Raw genomic sequence first — 8929 nt, forward strand, 5'->3', positions numbered from 1 at the left:
CTAGAATAGGCAGAACCTCACTTTGGTCTTGTCCAACTGGTGAAAGGAAGTCATGAGGCCAGATTGAAGGGGCGGGGCCTATACAGGGTGTGACCCCTGGGATTTACGGCTCACCGGGACTGCCATAGTGGCGGACTGTGTGTGTTCCTGCCTCGACCTGCTCCTGAGTTTCCACCGTCAGGATAGTCAGGGGTACCAGCTCCCCTGGAGGGGATGCTTAAGCAGTGTCCTTCCGGGAGGCTCTCCTGAACAGTAGCCCAGAGTCCACTCCTCCAACCCTTCCTGACATTTCCCGTGTTTATTTCCTTGTATTAAATCCTTCCTGTTTATGGGGCGCCTCGGCGGCGCGGTTGGTTAAGCCTCTGATTCCTGGTTTCGGCTCAGATCATGATCTCATGGTGGCGAGATCGAGCCCCAAGTCGGGCTTCACACTCAGTGCAGTCTGCTTGAGATCCTCTCTCCCTCTCCCTCTGCCCCTCCAGCTCATTCGCACGCTCTCTCTCAAGTAAATAAATCTTTAAAAAGATTGGGGCTTAAAACGAGGAAAGCAGCCTCTCTTAACTTCAGTTGAATTTTGGCTAATAGGCAAACATTGGCATGAGGGCTTATCCTGGTGGCGAGGGATATATTAATGTTCTGGGGTTTTTGTAACAAAGTACCACTGCTGGGTGACTTCAGTAACAAACCTTGTCTGACGGGTGGCCTAGAAGTCTCAGATCAGAGTGTCTGCAGGGGTTGGTTCCTTCTGAAGCTGTGAGGGTGACTCTGTTCCCTGCCTCTCTGAGCTGAAGGCAGACACTTAACCGAGTAAGCCAGCCAGGGGTGCCCCCCCCCCCCCCCCCCCCCACTCCTAACCCTTTTAACAACGAATGATAAACTCTGAAGAAGCCACAAACTCTGAAGAAGCCACAGGACGAAAGAAAAAAGGGTTTTAGGCTAGGGGTGGTTAAGTTGTGGGGAAGTGACTGAGAAATATGCAGAGGGAACTAGTGGGACATAAGGATTATCTTAGAAACGCTTGTTTGAAGAACCCTCTGGGTGCCAGCTTCCCATCTTCTCCACAGCCTTAATCTTCCCCCTGGGGTATTTACAGAAGTCCTCATTTCTCAGGAATTTCTGCCTGTGGTCAGATAAAAGAAACTCTGAGAAGGCTTCTTTCTGCCTCTGTTGATACTCATTTGCCTCCAGCTCAAAAAAGTCCTTATGCCAAAGTGGTATATTTTGGGGTGGCATATTCTGATCCCCTTCATTGAAGCAGAACTCCAAAAATCCCTTTAAGAGCGAGGGATGCGGGGCGCCTGGGTGGTTCAGTAGGTTAAAGCCTCTGCCTTCGGCTCAGGTCATGATCCCAGGGTCCTGGGATCAAGCCCCACATCGGGCTCTCCGCTTAGCGGGGAGCCTGCTTCCTTCTTTCTCTCTCTGCCTGCTTCTCTGCATACTTGTGCATACTTGTGATCTCTGTCTGTCAAATAAATAAATAAAACCTTAAAAAAAAAGAACGAGGAATGCTTGGGTGGCTCAGTCGGTTGGGCGTCTGCCTTTGACTCGGCTCATGATCCCAGGGTGCTGGGATCGAGTCCCACATCGGGCTCCTGCTCAACGGGAGCCTGCTTCTCCCTCTGCCTGTCGTTCTTCCTGCTTGTGCACACACACACTCTCTCTCTCTGACAAATAAAATCTTAAAAAGAAAGGAAAGGAAGGAAGGAAGAGATGAAGGAAGAAAAAGAAGGAGATTACTTGGAATCTTCTGAATGACAAAAATGTTTGGGCAGGGCACCTGGGTGGCTCCATTGGTTAAGCATCTGTCTGCGTTTGGCTCAGGTCATGATCCCAGGGTCCTGGGATCGAGCCCCACGTTGGGCTCCCTGCTTAGCAGAGAGTTTGCTTGAAGATTCTCTCCCTCTGTCCCTCCCCTCACTTGGGCCACGCATGCTCTCTCTCTCAAATAAATCTTTAAAATCTTAAAAAAAAAAAAAAAGGCCTAAACATCAGGTCCAGTGATTTTCCCAGTTGACAAAAACATCAAGGTGCTGTGGGGGTGGTGTACCTGGAGAGGGCGTGGAAGCTCCAAACTTCTTCCCCACCTTTAGCCTTACACCTCTTTTCGTTCTGGAGTTCCTGAGCTGTATCCTTTATAATAAACCAGTAATAGTAACTAAAGTGCTTTCCTGAGTTTTGTGAGTTGTTCTGGTAAATGGATTTAACCCTGAGAGGCAGGTGTCATGGGATCCCCTGAGTTTGCGGTCGGCTGGGCAGAGATGTGCGTGGCCTGGGCACGCTATTGGCCGCCAGCATCCAAAGCGGGTCTTGTGGGACTGAGCCCTTAACCTTCGGGGTCTGGGTTAGCTCTGGATCACTAGCGTGGACATTGAACTGACCTGTTGGACATTTAGTTGGTGGCAGAGAATCTGAGAATTAGTTGGTGTGGAAAAACACGATGTATTTGATGTCACGGGAGGAAAAGAAACCTTTCAACCCTCAAAATAAGATTTTGAAGAATTTCGCCATTCTCGATTGCTTTATGATAACATATTTGTCAACTGTTATTATTTATGAAGTTTTAATGTTTCTCACCTTTCTAATCTTTGAGGACCATGCTGGTGTTACAGGATAGTTTAATATATTGGTTTTAGACCCATCTTACTACTCTTCTGTAGAAAATAGAATCTTTGCTTCTCTCATCTGTTTCTCCAGAAGACCTTAAGAGGAATTGGGTCAGATCCTTTAAAAATAATCTCACTGGAATTTTGATTGAACTTGTACTAAAACCACGATATAATTTGGATAGAATTCACATCACTATAGCATTCAGACTAGCTCTTCAGGAAAACAATTAGTCTGTCGTGCATTCAAGTACTCTTTTGAAAGTATATTTGGGCCTTAGGGGTATAGACAGGATTACTCATAGTCACTGGCCCGTGGCACACGCTGCCGTTGGGTGTGCGGGTTACTAAGCTGTTACCTCTTGGCTCCAGATCCATTCCCGGGTTCTGAGCTTCCTGTACCTGTGATAGACACTCCGCTAACCACGCAGCCACTTTGCCCACGGGCTGCTTTGGACTCTGCCAACAGGGGGCGCCAGAGAGACTGTGGAAGCCTGGAGGAAGCAGTAGGGACCGTGCTCCTTCCTGTTTGCTCTCTGCTTCTTTCCTGTCCCTTGCTTTTTCCCATCAGCATCAGCATTACCCAGCACAGCTCTCTTGCCCCCGGGTGAGGCAGTTCCTTCCTGTAGCAGCTGCTGGATAGAATTTTGCAGTTTTCCCAAATCTTGGACGCCCGCAGAGACCAACACCATTTCGCAGCGTGCTTCTAAAGAGCGCCCCAGCCACTAGCGGTCCCCTGAGCCCGGACACGCCTGCATCAAATGAGCAGTGTCCCCTTCTGTTACCCGAGCTTCGTCCGCTACGGACCCCTCATCCAAATTTTTAGTTTCAGTAATTCTAAATTTTCTCCTTTGATTTTTCTGTCGTAGGGGTAGTAGCTGCTTCCTGTACTTACCACTACCGTGATGCCATTGGATTCTCTTTTTGCCTTTCCGTTACCTGCTTCACCCATCCTTTATAATCTAAGTAACATTTATTTATATGCAGTCAGCTCTGTGACGATCACTGGTGTGATTTCTGTCTCCGGATACACCTTGACTGGCACCAGTATTTGCAACAGGAAGCCGGTTCTCAAAGTCAGGGTTTGATGGGTGCTTTCATTGTTGTTTAGGGGTTGGACCCAAGTGATGAGCTCCTTGCCAACGAGAAATGAGACACTAGTGATCCGTGGTGTGCGGTGGCATCAAGGTTAATCATATGTTACCACCTGGGTTGACTTTGATGAAGTTTCAACTGGAGGGAGTGACTTGGGAGATCAAATGGCCGCTTCGATCGATCATTAGGACATGATGATGGCTACAGGATACCAGTACTCGGTGGCTTCTTCTGAGTGCCCGACATGCTTATTGGACAAACATTACAAGCTCAGGTCTTTAGACTCTCAGCTCCAACCACACACGGAGAACCAGCTAGCTTCTGTGGAAGCCCCAGTAAAATATTTCTTGTAAATACAAGGTTAGCAGTACTGAAAATCCAACAGAAATTGTGGCTGTGTGGGTTGCAGAATGACGTACGCCATTGAACTTAAACCCTCTCCAGGTCTCTAATATAAAGGTTTGGGCATTGAATGGGAATGAGTCGGATCCTGAGACTTAGTGGGGATGTCTAGTTGGAGACAGATAAACCTAAGAATCTTGAACTTTCTCTGTCCTACTTTTCCATACTGGCTACCAGTTCATTTCTCCACTCCCCTTTGTGACCAGGGTCATCAAAAGAGTGATCTATACCTACCATCTCTAAATCATTGCTTCTCCATCCTTTCTTTTTTTTTTTTTTTTTAAGATTGATTTATTTATTTGACGGAGAGAGAGCACAAGCAGGGGAAGCAGCAGGCAGTTGGAGAGGGAGAAGTGGGCTCTGTGCGGAGCAGGGAGCCCCATGTGGGACTTGATCCCAGGACTCCGGGATCATGACCTGAGCTGAAGGCAGCTGCCTAACCAACTGAGCCACCCAGGTGCCCCCCCCCCTTTTTAAAGATTTTATGCCACCCATCCTTTCTTAAGCACAGATTTCCTGGGGCACCTAACTGGTTCAGTCAGTAGAGTGTGTAGTTCTTGATCTCAGAGTCGTGAGTTTGAACCCCTCATTGGGTATACAGGTTACTTAAAAATAAAATCTTTAAAACAAAACAAAACAAAAACACAGCCACCCCCCACTATCCAAAATTTCATTTTACACGACTTCATTTTTACCAAGGACCCACATTGGTACCTATTGACGCTAATCAAAAGATATCCAAAGAGGGTTTTCGCTCTTACAAAATGCAGACTGCTTCTCTGCTTTATGCCATTTCTGCTCATGAAAGCTTTCATATGAACGCTCTCCTTTCAGATACCAAGGGGAATCTGTACACTCCTCCAGGCTTTCCCCGCCACCACTCCACTGAAACTACTTTTTAAAAAAAAAATTTTAAAGATTTCATTTGAGAGAAAGAGAGAGAGATCACGAGCATGGGGGAAGAGTAGAGGGAGAAACAGACTCCCCACCAAGCAGGGAGCCTGATGTAGGACTTGATCCCAGGACCCAGAGATCATGACCTGAGTTGAAGGCAGATGCTTAACAACTGAGCCACCCAGGCACCCCTGTTGTCTTTCTTTTAAAAAAAAAATATATATATATAGATTGCTTTTTTTTCCAATTATTTTCTTTAACTACTACCTCTATGTCAATGGTTTCCAGATTTATATGTCCCACCCTCTCTCCTTAACTCTTAAAAAAAAAAAAGATTTTATTTATTTATTTGACAGAGAGACAGATCACAAGTAGGCAGAGAGGCAGGCAGAGAGAGAGAGAGAGGGAAGCAGGTTCCCTGCTGAGCAGAGAGCCCAATGCGGGACTTGATCCCAGGACCCTGGGATCATGACCTGAGCGGAAGGCAGAGGCTTTAACCCACTGAGCCACCCAGGTGCCCTGCAAGTAAATAAATAAAATCTTAAAACAAAACAAAAAAAGACACAGTATTCCACTCAGTATCTCCTTTTGGGTGTCTAGCAAGCATCTCTGACAACATTCACACACCAGGTCTTGCCTGACATCTGATCTGTTTCTTTACGGTTTTCAGTATCTGCCCTGTACCTCGGAGGGGGCCCTCAGAGGCTCTGTTCCCCAGCCCTCCGTACTGCCCAGCCCCTGCAGGAGAGAGACTGATGTGATGGAGAGATGACAGAACCTTTCTTCTGCTCCCTCTCTGCCTCAGGGAGCTTCTCTGGCAGTGGCTGCAGCTCTCGCTAGACAGACCCGCTGTGGTTCCTCTTCCATCAGGTGACCTCAGTCCCTGGACATCACCACTTCCTCCGTTTGTCCTTCCAGCCTAGGAGTGCTTGTGGCTTCCTCCTGATGCTGATCTCTGGCTTCCCTCACCGTCGGTCCCCTTTTGGCCCCTCAGGTCTCGCATCACCCAGGCAACCACACGTTCAACCCTACCTCACACCTACCTCACCCGTTCCAAGTAGTTGCTGTTGGTTGGTTCGGTCTTGATTGCTATGGTTGTTCTCGGTGTCAAGAGTGGCTTCAGGCGACAGATCCCCCAGCTGGGGTACTGGGGTTAGCTGGTTCACCCGTGTGCACGTTAATGAAATGATATCTTTGCAGGTGGAAAAGGGGAGTCCAGTTCTCTCTAGAATACGTTGTCTCTTGGAGGAATGTAGAAGAGGCTTGGGGGTCGACAAATGTGTCACAATGAGAATAGTTCTTGGACTCTTAACGACCACATCCTTTTGTATATAACATCCCCTCTGGACTCTCTTCTTTAAAATATTATTTAAAGATTTTATTTTATTTTATTTTTTTAAAGATTTTATTTATTTATTTATTTGACAGAGAGATCACAAGCAGGCAGAGAGGCAGGCAGAGAGAGAGGAGGAAGCAGGCTCCCTGCTGAGCAAAGAGCCCGAGCCCGATGTGGGGCTCAATCCCAGGACTCTGGGATCATGACCTGAGCCGAAGGCAGCGGCTTAACCCACTGAGCCACCCAGGCGCCCCTAAAGATTTTATTTTTAAGTAATCTCTACACACACAGCGTAGGGCTTACATGTACAACCATGAGATCAAAAGTCACATGCCCCCTTGGGACGCCTGGGTGGCTCAGTGGGTTAAGCCGCTGCCTTCAGCTCGGGTCATGATCCCAGGGTCCTGGGATTGAGTCCCGCAGCGGGCTCCTTGCTCAGCAGGGAACCTGCCTCTCTCCACCTCTGCCTGCCTCTCTGCCTGCTTGTGTGCTTTCTCTCTCTCTCTCTTTCTAACAAATAAATAAATAAAATCTTAAAAAAAAAAAAGTCACATGCCCCAGTGACTGAGCCAGCCAGGAACCCCTTTGGCCTTATTTCTTCCTCTGTATCTTAGTCAGTTCTGGTCGAGATAACAAAATGCCGTAGGCCAGGCGGCTTAAATAACAAACATTTATTTCTCACAGTCCTGGAGGCTGGGAAGTCCAAGATCAAACTGCTGGCAGATTCGGTGTCGCTTCCTGGTTTGCAGATGGTTGCCTTCTTACTGTGTCCTCACATGCTGCAGGGGGAGGGAGAGAGAGAGAGGGAGGGAGAGGGAGGGAGGGAGAGAGAGGGAGAGAGGAGAGATTGTGTCTCTTCTTGAAATGGCAGTAATCCCCGGGCACCTGGCTGTCTCATTTGGAGGAACGTGTGACTCTTGATCTCAGGGTTGTGGGTTTGAGCCCCAACTTGGGTATAGAGATTGCTTAAAATTAGAATCCTTAACAAATAAAAAAATAAATTTAAAAATAATAAATAAACAAATAAGTAAAGGTACTAATCCCATCATGGGGTTTCACCTTTACGGCCTCATCTAAATCTCCCGGTGGACCCATCTCCAGAGGTCACAGTGAGGATTAGGGCATCAACATATGAATTTTGGTGGATTGTCTGTAGCAAAACAAACATATTGTCTGTAGCACTCTGTAAAATAAGGATAATTATTCACTCTCTGAAGGTTTCAGAACCCCCAGTTCCCATCATGTTGTGGGTACAAATGAAGCCACATTAATAAACCTCAAATCTTCAAGCATTTAATCTATAAATCAACTAGAAAGAAGTAACATCGTCATAGTAATATCTTTGTTTTTCTTTTCAAAGAATTTATTTGACAGGGAGGGAGGGAGAACGCACACAAGCAGGGGGAGCAGCAGCCAGAGGGAGAAGCAGGCTCCCTGCTGAGCAAGGAGCCTGGTGCAGGATTCGATCCCAAGACCCTGGGATCATGATCTGAGCTGAAGGCAGACACTTAACAACGCCACCCAGGTGCCTCTTTATAGTAATATCTTGTAAGCCATGAAGATAATGCCCCACTTATTGAGGTAACTTTTCTCAACGATGTGTTTTCTGTAGAGTTCATGACATATCTTTTGTTAGATTCCTAGAATTTTTTTAGCTTTATATTATCTAGAAAGAGTACCTTTAAAATTTTTTTTTCATTTTCTAAATTTTTATCACTGGCATACAGAAATAAGTTGATTTTTTTATGTTTGCCTTTTTAATTTTTTTAAAAGATTTTGTTTATTTATTTGACAGAGATATCACAAGTAGGCAGAAAGGCAGGCAGAGAGAGAGGGGGAAGCAGGCTCCTCGATGAGCAGAGAGCCTGATGCGGGGCTCGATCCCAGAACCCTGAGATCATGACCTGAGCCGAAGGCAGAGGCTTAACCCACTGAGCCACCCAGGTGCCCCTGTTTGCCTTTTTTAAAAAAACATTTTGTTTATTTATGACAAAGTGAGAGAGGGAACACAAGAATAGGGGAGCTGGAGAGGGAGAAGCAGGCTCCCTACTGAGCAGGGAGCCTGATGCGAGGCTCGATCTCAGGCCCCGGGGATCAGGACCTGAGCTGAAGACAGATGCTTAATGACAGAGCCACCCAGGCACTCCATTATGTTGGCCTTTAAAAAAAAAAAAGATTTATTTTAGAGGTAGAGTGAGAGAGGGGTAGAGGAAATGGGAGAGAATTTCAAGCAGACTCCCCACTGTGTGTGGAACCAGACACAGGGCTTGATCCTGTGACCCTGAGATCATAACCTGAGCTGAAGGCAGATGCTAACCCCACCACCCAGGGAGCCACCCAGGCACCCTATTTCATTATAATTCATTATGCACTTTTAATTTGTGAACTTTTCTGTTTATGTTATACTTCAACTGCAAGTTTAAAAGTAGTATTACTGTGGTGGTTTAAACAATGTCCACAAACTGACATGCTCTCCAGAATATGTCTGCAGGGGCACCTGGTTGGCTCAGTCTGTGGAGGGTGGGATTCTTAATCCTGGGGTTGTAAGTTTGAGCCCCACATTGATGAGGGTTTGCTTTAAAAAATAAAATAAAATCTT

The sequence above is a fragment of the Lontra canadensis genome, unplaced genomic scaffold (assembly GCF_010015895.1).
Source record: "Lontra canadensis isolate GAN:19392208 unplaced genomic scaffold, GSC_riverotter_1.0 scaffold107, whole genome shotgun sequence".
In the NCBI taxonomy this organism is placed as follows: domain Eukaryota; kingdom Metazoa; phylum Chordata; class Mammalia; order Carnivora; family Mustelidae; genus Lontra; species Lontra canadensis.